The sequence below is a fragment of the Rhinoderma darwinii genome, chromosome 8 (assembly GCF_050947455.1).
Source record: "Rhinoderma darwinii isolate aRhiDar2 chromosome 8, aRhiDar2.hap1, whole genome shotgun sequence".
NCBI classification, from domain to species: Eukaryota; Metazoa; Chordata; class Amphibia; order Anura; family Rhinodermatidae; genus Rhinoderma; species Rhinoderma darwinii.
The window spans coordinates 14,185,478-14,205,307 of NC_134694.1; the positions used below are offsets into that span (position 1 = coordinate 14,185,478).

The following is a 19,830-nucleotide window of genomic DNA, read 5'->3' on the forward strand; positions in this document are numbered from 1 at the left end:
AAAAGCTGCACTTGTTTCTGCATCAAAATGTAAAATCTGCACCTAAAAACGCAATATTAAATGCAGATTCTACCTGCGGAATTAAGGCATGTTCACACGGCGCTACAAAAAAGGCGACGTGTAAGGCTATGTTCACACGGAGTATTTTGGGGGAGGAATATCTGCCTCAAAGTTCCAAACGGAATTTTGAGGCAGATATTCCTCCCCCAAAATACTCAGTGTGAACAGCAATTATCGCGCCGTTTTTCGCCCGCGGCCATTGAGCGCCGCGGGCATAAAACACGCTTTCTCCTGCCTCCCATTGAAGTCAATGGGAGGTCGGAGGCGGAAGCGCCCGAAGATAGGGCATGTCGCTTCTTTTTCCCGCGAGGCAGTTTTACTGCTCGCGGGAAAAAGACGCCGACGCCTCCCATTGAAATCAATTGGAGGCGTTCTCGGGCCGTTTCTGCTGAGTTTTGCGACGCGGTTTCCGCGTCAAAAAACTCGGCAAAAGACCCCGTGTGAACATAGCCTAAATGTGTCACATATGCTAGCTTTTTTTAAGAAGCGTTTTTTAAAATATAGGCTTTGTTAAATGTTTTTTGGGTGCTTGTTTTGCAGGGGTTTTTTGTGCGTAATTAGGACTCCCATTGACTATGGGAACATTTGGCGCATTTTATGCATCCCAAAAATTGACCTGCTACTTTTTTTTGAGCGACGCGGTTTTTAAACAGCTTGTACTAACTGCGCTCTTTCCCTTTGGTTTGAATAGGAAGCTTAATAGGCGCGTAAAGGCTGCCAAAACACACATCCAATACTTGTCATGTGAACATGGCCTTACCTGCAATTATCTATGGTTTTGATGCAGATGCTCCGCATCAAATTCCACAACATGTTCATGTAGCTTAAGGGTATGTTCACACAACAGATTTTCAGCCGTTTTCCAGTTCGTAAACGCCCTGAAAAATGGCTAAAAATACGGGGGCTGAACGCCTCCAAACATCTGCCCATTGATTTCAATGGAAAAAACGGCGTTCCGTTCCCATGGGTGTTTTTTACGCGGTGGTTTTTAAAAACGGGCGGGTAAAAAAATGCCTCGTAAAAATAAGTGTATGTCACTTCTTGAGCCGTTTTTCATTGACTCAACAGAAAACCAGCTCCAAAAATGGCTGTAAAAAACGCAGCAAAAACGCTAGTTGCTTAATAACGGCTGAAAACCAGAGGCTGTTTTCCCTTGAAAACCGCTCTGTATGTACATCCGTTTTTTGTTAATCGTGTGAACATACCCTTAAGGTGAATTCACATGCAGGAGATTTATTGCAGAAATTACTGCAACTAAGAATCACTTCATACGTCTGAATGTTTTTTTTTGTCTGTGCATGGATTTCTGCAAACGCCGTTGAGATGTATCCCGCATGTGAACATCGCCTATGCAATGGTCAATCATCACTTAACTCCGTCTTGATCTGATGCTTAAATAGTCCCCCACCCGTAATGATTAATAGATCTTCATCCTCCAATACAGTCGGCATATGCCGCATTTAATATCCAGATCCGTAGTCATATATAGTCATCTGTAAATCATCCGCATATACGGAAATACGGATCCACAAAAAAACTGAGGAATCTAAAGTAATCCCCTAACACTTCTGTAATTACGGACAGCTATGGGTGCACGTCCGTAGCCGTCCGTAATTACGGAAGCGCCCATAGACTTCTATGGGGAGTCCGTGTCGTAATTACAGACAAAAAAAGGACATGTTCCGTCATTTCTACGGCACGGATACCCATCCGTAAAAATACAGAAAGGAGTCCGTGGCCCATAGAAATGAATGGGTTCGTAATTACGGATGAAAAATACAGTCGTGTGAACGAGGCCTTAGAGAGAGAACTTCTTCATGAAGAATCAGCCATGCCATCTCCTGATCTCCTCTGTGCTCCTTGCCACGGCGCCGCATGAACACGAGACACATTGCTTGAGCTGAACAAATCATGAAGTGATAGTGAGCAGCCTCTAGTGAGAAAAGCTGACAAAACACTGGATTCTGATTTCCATGTAGAAAGTAGGAATCATTTCCCACATCCTGCCTGAAGAACGCGACGTCAAATACCTTGAGAAGAAAAGCCTTATAATCAGGAGCAGATAATACAAAAAACAAATGGCGTCTTAGTTATATCTGTTCCTTGAAAAGCTGGCTGACGACAAATATTACCATCAATACAGATTCCATATAGACGTCACCCAGCTTTTCTAGGATCTAGAATGACAAATTAGGCAACGATACTGGAGATATATCGCTGGGTAGGTTTGCAACAGTTATGGAGTGTAGGAAAGCTGGGTGACTACACTATGGAATTTGTATTGGGCGTCATATTTGTTGTCACCCAGCTTTCCCAGCTAAAGATATACCTGGAAGACACCTATTTATTGTCTATTAATGGAGGGTTCATTTAGTATTATTCACTCGTGTGTCTGTACATGGTTCTATAAATAAACGACAGATTATGGAGGCAGCCTGAAGTGGCTGATAACAGGAAAGAGTAGATTGTATTTAAAGAGGCTCTGTCACCAGATTTTGCATCCCCTATCTGCTATTGCAGCAGATAGGCGCTGCAATGTAGATTACAGTAACGTTTTTATTTTTAAAAAACGAGCATTTTTGGCCAAGTTATGACCATTTTCGTATTTATGCAAATGAGGCTTGCAAAAGTCCAACTGGGCGTGTTGAAAAGTAAAAGTACAACTGGGCGTGTATTATGTGCGTACATCGGGGCGTTTTACTACTTTTACTAGCTGGGCGTTCTGATGAGAAGTAACATCCTCTTCTCTTCAGAACGCCCAGCTTCTGACAGTGCAGATCTGTGACGTCACTCACAGGTCCTGCATCGTGTCGGCACCAGAGGCTACAGTTGATTCTGCAGCAGCATCAGCGTTTGCAGGTAAGTAGCTACATCGACTGTAGCCTCTGGTGCCGACACGATGCAGGACCTGTGAGTGACGTCACAGCGTGATCTGCCAGAAGCTGGGCGTTCTGAAGAGAAGTGGATGATACTTCTATACACAACGCCCAGCTAGTAAAAGTAGTAAACACGCCCCAATGTACACACATAATACACGCCCAGTTGTACTTTTACTTTTCAACACGCCCAGTTGTACTTTTGCAAGCTTCATTTGCATAAATACGAAAATGGTCATAACTTGGCCAAAAATGCTCGTTTTTTAAAAATAAAAACGTTACTGTAATCTACATTGCAGCGCCGATCTGCTGCAATAGCAGATAGGGGATGCAAAATCTGGTGACAGAGCCTCTTTAAGCAAATGGTGATGCAATAGTGTACCTGTGTATAACATCTGGTGGTTCAGATCTATCAGTATAAATGTTAAAGGTGTTTTCCACTTTGCACAATAATTTTTTGGCCGAAGGGTCCCCCAACCATGCGCTGATTGTATAGGCCTCACTGATCAGCTATAATATGCGGGAGAAACTGACAGTAAGTGTTCAATTCCCCTGCAGCGCCACCGCAGGTTAAATTAAGTATTACACAGTTCCTATTGAAATCAATGGACTTTCTATGCAATGTATGGACGCGCTAGGTCCTCCAAATCGAGTGATGCTCTTTTTGTACCCACTCTTCACGCTGGCTAATAGATAAGGGTCCTAAATGTGGGATCCCCCTCAGAATTTCCTAATAATGGACTGAATATAAAAATGGGTTTCCTAAACCAGACTGCTCCTTTAATCTCACCATTGTTTCCTCACCACTGTGCTGAAGCTACAAAAATAAAGAGTTACCACCCGGGAAGAGGGTGGTTAGAGTAGATGTTCCCACAGACTGGTACAGCGCTTTCCTAGTCCAGACGCCCTGTTACAAAGCATTTTATACCCACGAAAATATTATTGCCCCTTTAAATTATACATAGTTTGTTTTTGGATCTCCCCATTGGGCTGTTTTCACATGGATGTAATACGTCCACATTTTAGGGTCCGTATTACAGTTGCAACACCCTAACCCCCCACAGCTCTACTGAACCAAACTTAGATCATCTCAGGGTCCGGGTGTTGGAGCCAGAATACAAACTCTAAAATGTGGCTTTATTTTGGTCATGTCAAGTTACCCCAATGGGTGGAGATTCCTATTTATGAAAGTTCTTTCACGGAATTCAACACTGAACGAAATTCTCTACGGAGCTTTATATGCTACAATTCTTCACCTCTAGGTCTCCAATCTACTGATGTTGCCCCAAAAGGCTTTACCATTACACACCTGATGTACCTTGGTAAGAAGAACAATCTACTTAAAGTGAACCATCTGATAAGAATTGTCAGAGATCTCCCGTATATGACTCTGTTCATTACACTGTGCAACACTTCATATTGTGGAGAACATTATAAATTATGTTGAGGAGTTTAAAGAACACTTGAGAATCACTGCGATACATTGAAGGATGAAAAGATGTTTAAGATGTGAATATGAACCAATGGAGCTTCTTCAGATGTAGTTTTCTTTCTGATGCATCCCTTTCAGGGACATCATTTTATACTTAAAGATATATTTCACGTCTGGTCGAAATCATCCTCTAAAGCTGTGATGTTTTTTTTGAAAGATCCCACCAATTTCAACAGGATCTGCTTACAATCTCAAGTCTATGGGTAAGCCCGACTTTCCCCACAACATCTCCCATCCGAGGAAACAGAATTCATACTTCAACTTGTTTGATCTTCTTGTTTTCCAAAGACAAATCACAACAGAGATAAATGCAAATTCTAACAAGGAAGGCAAAGAGGATAGCGGAGCATAGCCGGTGTCTATGGCCAGCTTAACGGATTGTATGCTTTGGACAATCCCCTTTTGTTAGAAGGGTTTCCTTCATTATAAGCTGATCACAGGATGGTTTGATACTAGTACCCCAGCAATCAGTTGTAATGTGTGGGAGGACCTAGCAGCAAGCATTACATTTTCCTGCAGTGCCTCCACAGGATAAATGAAACATTACAGAGTTCATATTCAAACCAAGGGACTGTTCATGTAATGCATGGATGTATCAGGATCTCCAGAGAGAGACCTTCTTTCTAGCTGCTCTGATCGAAAAGATGTGTCCTAATGGATAGTTGATGATAGATTTAAAAATATTTAAACGCAGGTTATCTAGACCAGATAGCCCCTTAAAAAATGTAAATATGTATGAGGCCACAAAGTGATCTTCAGCAGGTGGATAACTCCTTGTCAAATGCCCTTTGAGATCCAGCTTTCAGGCTGGTGGAAAAACAATTCCATTACTAAACCACTGGGCAGCAGGGGCACTGAGAATCAAAACCACTGGATACCAGGGACTGAGGAACCAAACCAGTGGACAGCAGGGACTGAAGAACTAAATCAGTGGACAGCAGGGACTGAGGAACTAAAGCTCTGGGCACCAGGTATGGACACCAAGGACCGAGGAACTAAACCACTGGACACCAGGGACCGAGGAACTAAACCACCGGAAACAAGGGACTGAAGAACTAAACTACTGGACACCAGGGACCGAGGAACTAAACCACTGGACACCAGGGGACTGAAAAATTAAACCACTGGATACCAGGGACCGAGGAACTAAACCACTGGAAACCAGGGACTGAAGAACTAAACTACTGGACACCAGGGACCGAAAAACGAAACCACTGGACACCAGGGACTGAGAAACAAAACCATTGGATACCGAGGAACTAAACCACTTGAAACTAGGGACTAAGGAACTAAACCACTGGACACCAGGGACAGAAGAACTGCACCACTGGACACCAGGGATGAAGGAGCTAAAGGACTGGACACCAGGGGCAGAAGAACTGCACCACTGGACACCAGGGATGAAGGAGCTAAAGGACTGGACACCAGGGGCTGGGGCAAGAAACCACTAGACCTTCAGAGTAGTTGAATAGTAATTTGGCCAACATCTCATTTTGAAACCAGGATTCAATCAAAATGGTACATAGGACCAAGTCAAAACTAGGAGCAAAGCCCAAAAAATAGCCAGAAATTTCAACCAGCTTAAGCACTTAAGGATATGATAGATGCCTTACACCAGATCAGCAACCCATTGATCACAAACAGGAGCTGCGTAGATTGAAGGCTTAAGTCCACCACATTGAACTAATACTAAAAGGTAACGGCCTACAATACCATTCAGCCGCATGATGAGATAACCCCTATAATCGTTCTCTATTGTTCCTTAAAGAAACACTAATAAAAAAATTATATATATTTTTTTTAAATCGACCATTTACTTCATTTCTATCCCAAAAATTGATAAAGAATTACCCCTGTGTAATTCAGGTATTTCCCTCCAACCATAGATGCTGTTTATAGGTTAGTCTATAAAAGGTAGAAAATTGGATATTTTATTCTAAAATTAATAGTTAAGTCTCATAAAACGAGGTCTGTTTTAAAGATGCCGTTCTGTAGATGATGAAAACAAATAAAACTGGCAGCAATTTATACATAAAATTCACAAGTGTCTGTCAGTCGTCACACTTCCCATCACCTGAAGCCTTTTTACCACCCTGTCATGTTACTTGGCAATAGAAATCACTTTGTACGGAACTCACGGAATATCAGTTGGCATTAGGAGCCAAGAAAATTCTCTAAGCTATTAAATTCTAGGCCAGGGGCATGTATATAATATAGGAAGCCCATGTGGCTACTATAGGGCTCTTGAAAAGAGGGGACCCAGGCCCGGTTGGTCCGCTTACATTTACTACCTACGTAGGAGGAATTGCCCCAAGAATCATGGAAAGGGTATATAGGGAGAAACAAAAACCGGGCCCTTCTGTCCTGGGTATCACCATAATAGGGGGGTCTATTTTTAACCCTACTATGGGACCCCCTCTTTTGTATGTATGCCACTGACCAGGGGTGACAATATACCTACTTTTTAGGCTATTCCATGTCTTGAAGGCTTAGTGTGGTATAGAATATACTATACCATGTGGCTATAAACATATTTTTGTTGATCGTAAATGCTTATGTACTTGTTTAGTAATTCCTATTTCTGGAGTTCCAGGCTTCGAAAGACTTCCTCGTAGAATTTTTTGCCTAAAACATTGTCGTCTCCAGGCTTTTTAAGAGAGTATTTATTGATCTATTTATTGCATATTTAGAATAGAAATGTAATGACGTGGTAGGGAGACGGACAGGTGAGCCCTAATCTACCTGCCACTCAGTCCCTGCCTACTTGCAACGGCCCGTCCTAGGCGACGGCGTACAACTGGGCGACGGTCCCTACGCTCAATAAGTGCACGACAGACAAACAGACAAGGGTACACAGGAGCTAAGGGAAATGGGGCAGTTGCCCACGGCAACACAGTGAGCAACAAGAGTAGTGAACGAGCCGAGTCAAACCAGGAGTGCACGAGGTACAAATCGCAGAGCAGGAGCGTAATCAGTAAAGCAAGGGTCAAAAATGAAGCAAGGTCAATAATCATAGCAGGAGCAGCAGAGCCAGGAAACAGAAAAGAATCACAGGCAAAGGAGGAGCAGGAAATGCAGGTATAAATAGACAGCTAGCTCCATCTGGCCAGGCTGTGATAGGCTCTCCCACTCCTCAGCCTCCCAGCCTGACTGGTAGAAGATCGTGTCACTCTCTCAGACTTAGGAGCAGGTGCAGACTGATTACCCACGGGCGTCGACACAGAAGCTGTGTCTGGCAGATCCTTTACAAGAAAATAGTATTTCAAAAGGGCATACACATGGTCCGCGTAGTCCTTTCTAACCCAGGGTTGTACCTAAAGCAAAACGCCCCCCTCCTTCGCATAGTCCTTTCCTTGGAACCTATTTCCAAGAGATTGGTAGTATTACTTGGGTTGTAATCCGCCCAAGAAGAGTTGGCAAGAGGGGGTTGTAGCTGGGGAGATGGATCCAGTCCAATAGCAATCTGCTCCTCCCACAGGTGGCAATTCCAGAAAAGGGAATAGGTATTTCATGGAGGGATAGTTTGACTATACGCGCCCTATATCAAGCCTTTCCTCTTTGGTCGACGAGTCACATATACAGTATTTACTAATATCTTATTTGCAGTGTATTATGGAAAATTTTCCTACACCACCTATGGACATAATAGTCTTAATGGAATAGGTAAGGAGCTCAGCCCTCGTAGATTATTATACATCGCTGGTAGCATTAAGTAAATCATGGAGGCTCAGAATATTTACCCAGTACAATCTTCGACGTCTCGTTCCTAACGCAATCTTAACATATTATGGACTGTGGAGTATTAGGGTCATAGAAATAGCTTTAACGGGTACCTGGTATAGAACTTTGTATGACCATCTACGAGATGTTCCTGAGGGGAAGTGACGTTTGAGAATATTTCTCAATAAGAGGTTGTCATGTATCAAGGTCATTCAGTCATTGGCCAGACAACCTATGAATACGATCTGTACTACCACAATCAAATTACCTCAAATGTTCAAGAGAATGGACCTGAACATAAATGAAAATGTCCTTATGGGACTTGACTTGTTCTTTCATGGTGCCATTGGGAAATAAACATATGATATGTTTCTGCATGCATTGGGGTAAGCTAATTTAGCCATTGGCCTGACAACCTATGTTGAATAGCCTTACTACCTTCCATGGTGAAGATTATGAACCTGAACATGAAGGAGCACGTTCTTCTCAGACTGGACTTGTTCTTTCATGGCGCCATTGAGTAATAGACGGATGAAATATTCATGTATAATTTGGGTTAAGCCATTGGCCTGACAATCTATGTTGAATATCTTTACTAGTTTTTATGGTCAAGAGTATGGCCCTGAACATGAAGGAGCACGTTCTTCTCGGACTGGACTTGTTCTTTTATGGCGCCATTGAGTAATAGATGGATGAAATATTCATGTATACTTTTGTTAAGCTCATTAAGCCATTGGCCTGACTACCTATGTTGAATAGCTTTACTAGGTTTTGTGGTCAAGAGTATGGCGCTGAACATGAAGGAGAATGTTCTTCTCGGACTGGACTTGTTCTTTCAAGGTGCCATTAAGCAATAAACAAATTAAATGTTCATACATGCATTGGGTGAAGCTTATTGTGTTTCAATGAGGAATCCTCACCATGTTCTTGGCGTGTTTGGTTGGAAGTGGAAATGTCTTATGCCTGTCCTAAGTTTTGAATCAAGAGTCTATATGAAAGAAAGAAAAGGAACGGAAATATGGCTCTGAATTCACATCCATGCTGACCCCAGTCTGCAGAGTTATACAATCAATACTGAAGAGGCTCTTTCATTTTCTTGATGTGTTCCTCTGATGGATAGAAAAATCAATTTTTTTTCACAGAAGAGAGCAAGAGAGTTTTCAAAAGGGAACGGAATGAGAAAGCATCTGAAGAGGAAACAGCCCTCCCAGTCAAGCGAGGCTCATTAGACGAGCCGGTAATCCTACCCTGGAGGAACACAAATTCTCAAGCCAGCTTTTCACACAATGATCATTATGATTTCCAAGGCTGTTGACTCCACCTTTTTTTCTAGCTTGGTGGTATTTTTAAAAAATATTATTATTTTTTTATCCTTAACAGTTAATCAAATTCAGATTATTCTCATCTGTTGCCACATTCTATTACCTAGCACTTTGGAGGAATTGGGGAGAAACAAGAAAATGTCTTCAATATCTATGGCTGCTTAGAGGAACTGGTTGGTCAACTTTCAAAAAGACCAGGTCGATCTAGGATAGTGGTCTCCAAGCTTCAGGCTGGACACCGCATGGAGGCCATTACTCAAAGTCTGAGGTTACTAATAGGAACTGATTGGTCAACTTCCAATATGACCAGGTGCTTCTAGGATAGAGGTCTCTAGGCAAAGCTTTTAGACTATTCCACAACAATACGATATCCAATGGAACATGCCACCATTTTTTTTTCTTGTGGATTCTCGGAGAGACTAAACCTTTGTATGCCCCCAGATGCACATGGAGGTACAGCAGGCTGTGTGTGGGTCATATTATGGATCCGTACAGCACGGCCATGTGTACAAGCCCAAATAGAGCAATTTTTCTGCTAAAGGGGCCTAATCCTGGCTGATCCCATCCCCTTTTCTATTGGGTGGCGAAAACCCTTTGCAGGACTCCCCTCTCCAGATGAACTGCATTGTGTTCAAACAAGGAGGTGCGAAATAGGTCCAAGGGTAATGGAAAGGAGGTGGGAGGAAAACAAACACCAGTCCCTTATGTCCTGTGGGCAAAACCCAGCACCATAATGGGGGCCCAATTCGATCTTTGCTATGGGGCCCCTATCTTCTATGTATACCACTGACAGTCAGTACATATAAGTCATTAAGTCTGTCTAAGCTTTTGAGCTGTTAAAAATTATTTTCAGCAGGTTTTTTTCTGGAAAAGCCGTCTGACCACCATCACAGCTCGCACAGAGGTAATCACCCTACTTTCCCAGGTCCTTGAGTGGCAATCATGTTTGGGTATCCAGTTATACACCCCTCTTTGCATATTGCTGCTGGCATATTTAACATTCAGCAGTCTGGAAAAGCTGGATCCCTATCCATGTGTGAGCTGTGATGGCAGCCATTATGTTTGTCTCTCCGCTTTCCAAAAACAGAAAAGGTTAAACAGAATTTTTGACAGGAGAGAACAATTCCTGGTGAATTTGCCGTGACCAAAAAAACCTTCTTTTGCTCACAGTAACATAAATCCGCACATGTAATTTACGGCGTCCAGATTAGTATTACTGCGCCATTGTTGAGCAGCAGATGGAAGTGAAGGCGCATGTGATGGGTTCTGGGATTTACCGCTGGCATTGTAAGGGGTCAGGGTGGCACAGGTTAACACCTTCACTGGTGGGTTAGACATTTCTATAGCCATAAATGTGTCTTTGTTGTACAGATTAATTGTGTCTTTTCATATCACTGGTTTTTACTTTTTATTCCAGTATAACGTGTCATGGCTTCAATAATCCTTTTTGTAATTAACCTTCCAACATAGCGAAAGGGTCAATATTCTCCCTCACTGTTTGCAAGAAGCTACAGAAGGACAAGCTTCCAATTCTGCTTAATCCGAGGAACAGGCGATCTTACTGCTCAGGAGACAGGACTGACGTGATAAATAAAATTACTCCTCAGCACCCCCTATAGCTAAGCCAGGTTTTAGAACGAACAAGCAGATCTATTAGTGATGCAAGGACCGATAATAGATATAGATATATATATATATAGAGAGAGAGAGAGAGAGAGAAAAATCATAGATATTAGATAGATTAGATAGATAGAGAGACATGATATAGATCGATATGAGATAGATAGATAGAAATTAGATATATAGATATGGGATAGATAGATAGATAGATAGATAGATATGAGATAGATAGATATGAGATAGATAGATAGATAGATATGAGATAGATAGATAGATAGATAGATAGATATGAGATAGATAGATATGAGATAGATAGATAGATATGAGATAGATAGATAGATAGATAGATATGAGATGGATAGATAGATATGAGATGGATAGATAGATAATTAGATATTAGAAAGATAAATAATAGATATGACATAGGTGTGAGATAGATATTAGATGGATAAATAGATAGAATTTTTATTTTAGTGTAGTATAAATCTTCTGTTCCCTGGAAACAGTCAATAAGCAGCATGGTGGGTCGGTGGTTAGCACTATTGCCTTGCAGCACTGGGGTCCTGGGTTTAAATCTGGCCAAGGACAAAGTCTGCATGGAGTTTGTATGTTCTCTCCGGGTTTTCTTCCAAATATACCGATAAGTTAAATAGAAAATGACATTGAGAGCCCCATTAGGGACAGGAACTGATGTGAATGGTGACAATCTCTGTACTGCGCTGCAGTATATGCCAGAGCTATATAAGCAGCAGGAAATAGGTAAGCAGGTTACTGCTGCTAATGGATCTGTACTCTTCTATTATGGTCTAACATGGTATAATTACCCAGGACAGCTCAGCTCATAAAAACATAAACCGCCATATAGTCTGAGGACTTCATGACTAATGTAGAGGTGACCGAGCACTAACACATCACCTGCCCCTTTATCACTACATAGCATAGGCAGATTTACATTCAATGAAAATACAGTGACACCCCTCTTTAAGTAGCGGGAGTAGCGGCCATATTGGATGTCACTAAGCTTTCCAAAAATGTCACCGAGCTCTTCACAAAATGCTTTTTTTCTATTGTCAGAACCTTTTTGGTCATGGACATGGGCAGAAGAAGCATTGAGTTCCTTCTGACACCAACAATCGGGAGAAGAACCCATTGCTAATGTATTTTTTTGCACTCCTCTGGTAAAGGGGTGCAATACAATGAGGCCGTAATGGACAATGGGCCATTGTACCAGACAGGACATCAGCATAGGATATAAGGGGATTCTGAACCTGGAAATATCTAGTTTTATTCTATTTGATTCATTACGTTAGACTAAAAGGTCCTGTAAATGCTGCCCTGACTGGCATAGTGGGCGCATGAGACCCTGACCCACCTCACACTATTGGCTGCTTTGTCTGTACATACGTTCGTACATAGCAAAAGCTCAGGAAGCCGGGCAAAGTGAAGTTCATGTTCTCTAAAACAGATATGGGCACATCTTCTGAAAGCTCTTGAAATATATGAAGAAGGGGTTTCCAGTTTTGGACAATACCACCAGAGTATACAATGGGAGATTTGTCCTTAGAGTCCATAGTTGGCTTGAGCCATGAGGGTTGACGGCGCGGTCATCTAGATGGACTCCATAGGGATCTGTTATGTCATGGCCTTCTCCATTAACATCATATTTGGGAACCCATGAACTGATGCTCCGGCAAACCTCCAATAAGATGATAGGTGGTAATCCTACAAGGGGCGTCTAAGACAGGCAGAGATCTCACGGACCATTAGTATTAATCCCTTTTGGCCGCAGATATTTTTCTGTTTCTCCTCCCCGCCTTCCTTAACTTTTATATATTTTTTTGTCAATATAGCCGTATAAGGGGTTATTTGAGGAATGGGTTGTAGTATTTAATGTACCATATAATGTACTGGGAAACTGTTTTGTTTTTTTATTGTGGGTGGAATGGGGGAAAAACAGCGATTCCTCAATTGTTTCTTTTGGGTTTCGTTTTTACTGCATTCACCGTTCGGGAAAAACGACATGTGAACATTATTCTGCAGGCTAATATGATTACAGCAATACCACATTTATATAGTTTTTTCTATTATATTCTCTTTTCATGACATTTTTTTGGGGCGCTAAAATGACCTATAACAGCATTTTTTTTTCCATCTTTGTGTTCATCATTCTAGTTAAATACAGTTAAATTGTAATAGTTCAGACTTTTATGTATGCGGTGATACCAATTGTGTTTATTTTTTTATTACATTAGGGGGAAGATGTAACAGTTTTTTTAGCTTTTTTCTCTCCTAGGGAACATGAACAAGCGATCGTTTGATCACTGCTACAATACACTGTAATATCTATATATTCCAGTGTATTGAAACTTTTACCAGCTCCTTAGGGTATGTTCACACGGCCTATTTTCAGATGTAATTCGGGCGTTTTACGCCTCGAATTACGCCTGAAAAGACAGCTCCAGTACGCATGCAAACATTTGCCCATTGCTTACAATGGGTTTTACGATGTTCTGTGTAGACGAGGTGTCATTTTACGCGTCGCTGTCAAAAGATGGCGCGTAAAAAGACGCCCGCGTCAAAGAAGTGCATGTCACTTCTTTGGACGTTTTCTGATCCGTTTTTCATTTTTGACTCCATTGAAAAACAGCTCCAATTACGTCCGTAATGGACGCCGCGAAAAACGCGAGTACTTGCAAAAATGTCTGAAATTCAGGAGCTGTTTTCACCTGAAAACAGCTCCGTAATTTCAGACGTAATTTGTTAAGATGTGTGAACATGCCCTGCCTTTGGCAGGAGCAAAAACATTGTAGACCTGTGGCCATTCATTAGGCTGCTATAACGGTTCTCACCGGTTTGTTCGTGGATCCTCGGTGTCGTCTGGGAGATGGTGCGTGGAACCCAGGCAATGCTTGGCACAGCGGGTAGAGGCGGTCGGATGGATAGGCAGAAGTCAGGACAGGCAGCAGACGTCGTAACGGGTATGGCAGCAATAGGTAAAGGCAGGCGGCAGACGTCGTAACGGGTATGGCAGCAATAGGTCAAGGCAGGTGGCAGACAAGGATAGTCAAGTTCAAGCAGAGGTCAGTAACGGGAAATCCAGACAAAAGGCAGAAGGAACGGAAGCAGGGAACTAGGGCACAGGGAACTCACGGGGAACTTGGTTGAACAAGCAGGGATGGAAGGGAGGAGGAACCTTAAATAGGAAGTTCTGGGAATTAAGGCACGCGCTGGCCCTTTAAGGCTGGACGAGTCAGCGCGCGCGCCCTCTAGTGACTGCAGCCGCACGTCGAGGATGCCGACCGCGGAAGGAGGTAATGGCTGCACTCACCTGACGCCGCCCAGATCAGTAGAGCGTCCGGACCGGGTAAGTGGAGCTCGGGACGAACAGCTGATGAGGGAGGGCGCCGGAACCAGAGCAGAGGCCGTGGGAACGGTGGAGAACGGTGCGGCAGCCGTTACAGCTGCCATGACAACTATCGCCACTTCTCGATTACAGGGGTGACAGAGGGAGCTACCCCCTCTTTCTAACGGCTTAGATGCTGTGGTCGCTATTGACCGTGGCATCTAAGTGGTTAAACAGCTGGGATCAGAGTTATCTCCAATCTCCCCCGTTGCAGTGTAATGTTGGCTGTAACATACAGCCGACACCCGCTCTATATAGAGCGGGCTCAAGATCAGTTTTAGGTAGGGGGTGTATCAAACACAAATCTTAGTAAATTCCCCCAATGAGTCTGCCACTTAGGACATTACTATGAAGCCGCCATTATAGAACCAACTGATAGGTTGGTACTTAAACGAGTCTGACACTATGGGCATTAATATGATATTGGTACTATGGGAACTACAATAAAACTGGCACTTTGGGCACTAATACCATACTGGCACTATGGGCAGTACTATAAGGCTGCCACTATGGGCACTACTATAAGGCTGGCACTATGGGCACTACTATAAGCCGGGCACTATGGGGTCTACTATAAGGCTTGCAGTATGGGCATTGCTAGGAATATCACTATTATTTTGAGGGTATGACCAGAAGTGGTTTAAAAGATTCAACTGAAGCATTTAATGGTGGGTTTATGTCTTGTACACTGTGCCCACCACATGTGCATTATTTCCAATTTAGGGATTGGGGGCACTAGTTTACTTTTCATCTCAGGCACAAGAAAGGCAAAAATCATCCTTTGGTGGGACACATCCCTATGTGAGTACCACTGATGACTGGCACAAATGGTTGTCTGAAGGCGCATGACTGCGGCATCATACACATAGTCCATATACTATACAGAAAAACGTGAGAATCACCATACTGCGTGCTCCGCCATGTTACATCTTACAGGATAATAATTTTATAGCAGTAAATGCCACCCCTTCTTATATGAAAGGGGTTGTTGGAAAATAAATGTGGTCTTTTTTTGTTTTTCAGAAACAGCGCCACTCTTGACCATGAACTGTGGCTGGTATTGCAACTTAAGGCCCTTTACACCGGTCGATAAATCGGCTGGTGCAGCGAGGGCCGATCAACGAGATATCGTTGATCGGCGTTCGTTTGCTCCTGTCACACGGAGCTATGGATGGGGACGAGCAGTCGTTACTCCGATCACTCGTCCCCATACATTATCATGTCGGCAGCGCGTTTCCCTGTTTACACACCAGGATGTGCTGCCGACAACGATAATATTTAACTTTTTTTTTAAATTATACGACCAGCAGATGAACGAGCGTTTGCCCGTTCATCTGCTGATCGTTCCCCTGTTTCCACAGGACAATTATCGGCAATGAATGTTATATGAACGCTTGTCTGCCGGATAATCGCCCAGTTGAAAAACGCCTTAAGCAACATTTACTTGAATGGATTGAGCTGCAATACCAGACACAGCCTGTGGACAAGAGTGGCGCTGTTTACGGGGAAAAAAACAGACCCCTTTTTTTAATCATGGACAAACCCTTTAAATATAGGTTGGATAGCATGGAACCTAGTATGTGGACATGATAGGATCAGGAAGAAGACTCTGACTACTGTGACTGCTTTATTCCGCTATTCATATGCAAGTGGTATACGGAGCTGGGGGGAGTAGTTAGAAGTTGCTCCAGATAAGCCTCCGCTGAATATATGACATTTTCCTCCTATCTTTAAACAGGCTTTCCAACATGAAGAGAGAAAGTTGAAAAGGAACAGAAGCAGATCTGCCTTTCTGGCAAGTTCAGTGTTTTTAGAAGGAGATTTTAGCAGCTTCGTGAACAGTTTGTGGATTAAAGCTATAGGCTTCAAAAGGGAGTTGACGAGCAAGCGTAAAGCATGCTGAGGGCTGTAGTCACTGCGGCTTAAAGAGAATGCTGTAAATAACTAGCAGTTTGCTTTACTGGAGGCCTAATGAATGCACATCTATAGGGAAGCGCCTCTTCCCCCCTCCCCCCGTGCTGTATCCGTACTTGGAGAACAATAATCTTGTAGACATTTATGGCGGAAAAAAACGGATATTGAGATCAATGCTAATAAACCTGTCCATACATGAGCCCCATTAGGTGAAAATCAAGCAAAACATTGCCGGCAGGAGGAGTAGGCAGATGCCTAGGGCACCATGGGAGGTGCAGTTTTTTTTTAATAAAAAAAAATAAGAAATGGGGAATATGGGAAGGTGAGAGGGGGACATCCGAATGAACGATTTTCCATTGAACTGAGAGTGTAGGGGGGAATTCTGAAAATCCTTCCTTGGGTAGGAGAGACGAAGCAATGGTGGGACATCAAGTAATTCCTTTCATTGGCAACACTCTAGGATCTTTATGGAATGGCACAATTATTTTAATTTCTCCTACAAAATGAATAGTTTGGACTACCTATGTGCTGGTAGCACCATTTAGAGGCTAAAGTTGCGATAAAGGGGCGTTAATCACCCGAACGATCGTTCGTACGAATGTTTTGTTCCCGATCATTGTCCCATGTAAAAATGTCAAGAGATCAAACGATGAACAATATTTTGCTCATTCATCGTTGATCACATCATTTATGAAGGCAAAAAAATAATTGTTTCGTGGCAGCCCATCCCCCATGTAAACGGGAGATGTGCTGCCGACACTTATGTAAACTGTGTGAGAGGTTAAAACAAATTGCCACATAAATAGAAGTAGACGAGCGCCATTTGACTTGCTATAGCGTCGATCGGCGACTCGTCACAGGCAGTAAAAGGACTCTTAGACTGATGTTGGTGGATCTCGAGATCTCAGTAATGGACTGCAAGACTCTCTCAGACCTTCTCAGGTAGAATAAATTGGAAATGTGTAATTCTCCAACATTCCCTTCAAAACAAAATCCAGAAAGGAGAGGGGACAACTGATACCCCTCTCTCCACCACAGAAATTAGTATGCCCATTGGGCCGAGCCAAGCAACTAGGGGTGATTGACTTTCAACTGGCAACTATCTAACATACATAGTCACATTGAAGAGGTTTTTTAGTCGTAATGACTTGACTGGAGGACAAAGGATTTACTCATTTTTTATCTTTGCAATCCCTTTGGGGTTGTATGGACCCTTACCATATCCAGTATCCTGTTAAGCAAAGGGTGGCTGTATACTAAAAAAACATCATCAGCATACGCAAGGGCACAGGCGTTCTATGGAAGGGGTGTGGTTTTCTTTAATTTGCAGCACAGGCGACCATTCAACCACCCATTGGGGGAGATGGGGTTGAAAACGTATAGGATTTAGTAGTGGACCCTGCTCGCCGCTTTGTACTTACCATTACCATTTACTGGCGTCTTCTGTCTCCTGGCCGACACCACGTGTCTCCTTTGATTTCAGCTACTGGCAGCCTCTCATGACGCCGCCGCTTACCTCCTGCCTTGTCCACTGCTGCTAGGGCGCGCGCACCCTGACCCTTCTCTTACAGGACCAGCCCATATTTTACCCAGCTTACCCAGTCTATAAATGGGTTCTGCCCACTCTGCTCCATTGCCTGAGCAAATAGGTTCATCCTAGTTTACTAGTGATAGCCTGCGTTATACTTTGTTTTATTTCCTGTTATTGACCTTTGACTAACCTCTGCCATCTGCCCTGACCTTTTGCTCTACCAACCGTGAGTGCCCATCTGCCACCTGGCCTAACTTTTGCTATACACAACATTGCATATCGACTGCTAGTTCTGTAACACACCTGTTTACGTCGGCCATCGCCAAGTGATAATACTCTAGGGGCAGCGACCTGGGCATCTCCGGTAGCGAAGTCCAGATGCCGGTATAGGGGTTAAAGGGTGAATACCTGGGATTCCCTTTAACTCCGCTCCCCAATTTAGCCCCATGTCAAATCTTTTGGTAACAGAGTAGAATTACACCATCCTCTGCAGGCCCCGTGACAGTCTCAGTATCTACGGGCCCCGTGACAAATTTGCTTTGTTCTCAACTGAATTCATTTTGACTGAAACAAAGTCTCAAATGGTTGTGTGTTTTAGGCTTCATTCACATCTGTTCATTCACATCTGCGTCAGGGCTCCGTTCTGGCGTTCTGTCGGAGCTTCCCGTCAGAACGGAGCCCTGACTGAAACAAACGGAAATCATACGTTTCCGTTTGTATCACCATTGATTTCAATGGTGACGGATCCGGTGCAAAGGGTTTCCATTTGCCTCAGTTGTGCAAGGGTTCCGCCGTTTTGACAGAATGAATAGCGCAGTCGACTACGGTATTCATTCTGTCAAAATGACGGAACCCTTGCACAACTGAGACTAATAGAAACAATATGCGCCGGATCCGTCACCATTGAAATAAATGGTGAAGCAACTGGAAACTTACGGTTTCCGTTTCAGCCAGGTCTCTGTTGTGACGGGAAGCTCCGACGGAATGCCAGAATGGTGCCCTGATGCAGATGTGAACGAAGCCTTATACATTCCTTTTTTTTAGAAGGGTCCTCCAAATATAAACTAATCACAGACCCAATGCAGCGATCAGCTGTAAATTGAGTAGAACCTGTAAGAAAGTGTTCATTTTCCCAGCAGCTCCACCACAGGAGAAATTAAGTATTACATGGTGCTCACTGAAATGAATGGGCCATCCGTGTAACGCATAGACATGCTGAGTCTTCAAAACAAAAAGATGCATCTTGTAGGTTGTGGAATCCCCTCTATTAACTTAGAATGTCCTAATGAAGTATTTGAAAATGGGTTTTCTAAACCAGACAATCCCTTGTATGGCTGCCTTAAGGTTTCTGCGCATGAGAAGAAGTCCTTCTATTATCTATGGGGTCATACCGATCATAGATTTCTGGCTTACCGATACTTTTAAGGGGGTTTTACACTGGGTGATTATCGGGCGGATGAGTGTTCATAGAACGCTAGTTGCCGATAATTACCCTGTGTAAACAGGGGAACGATCAGCAGATGAACGAGCAAACGCCCAATCATCTGCTGATCGTATCGTTTTAAAAAAGTTAAATATTATTGTTGTCGGCAGCACATCTTGGGGTGTAAACAAGGAGACGCACTGCCGACATGATAATAACGTATGGGGACGAGGGATCGGAGTAACGACCGCTCGTTCCAATCCATAGCCCCGCGTGACAGGAGCAAACGAGCGCCGATCAACAATGTCTCGTTGATCGGCACTCGCTGCATCGGCCGCTTTTCGGCCAGTGTAAAAAGCCCTTTGGTCTACTGCATAGTCCTGAGGGTATGTTCACACGGCCAAATTTCAGACGTATACGAGGCGTATTATGCCTCGTTTTACGTCTGAAAATAGGGCTCCAATACGTC

At 43.3% G+C, this 19,830-nt stretch overlaps 1 long non-coding RNA gene across 1 annotated transcript in view; it reads left to right on the top strand.

The window, feature by feature from the left end:
- Positions 1 to 19,830, top strand: part of LOC142659258 (uncharacterized) — a 139,047-nt gene that overhangs the window by 112,387 nt on the left and 6,830 nt on the right. The gene's annotated exons all lie outside the window — the stretch shown is intronic.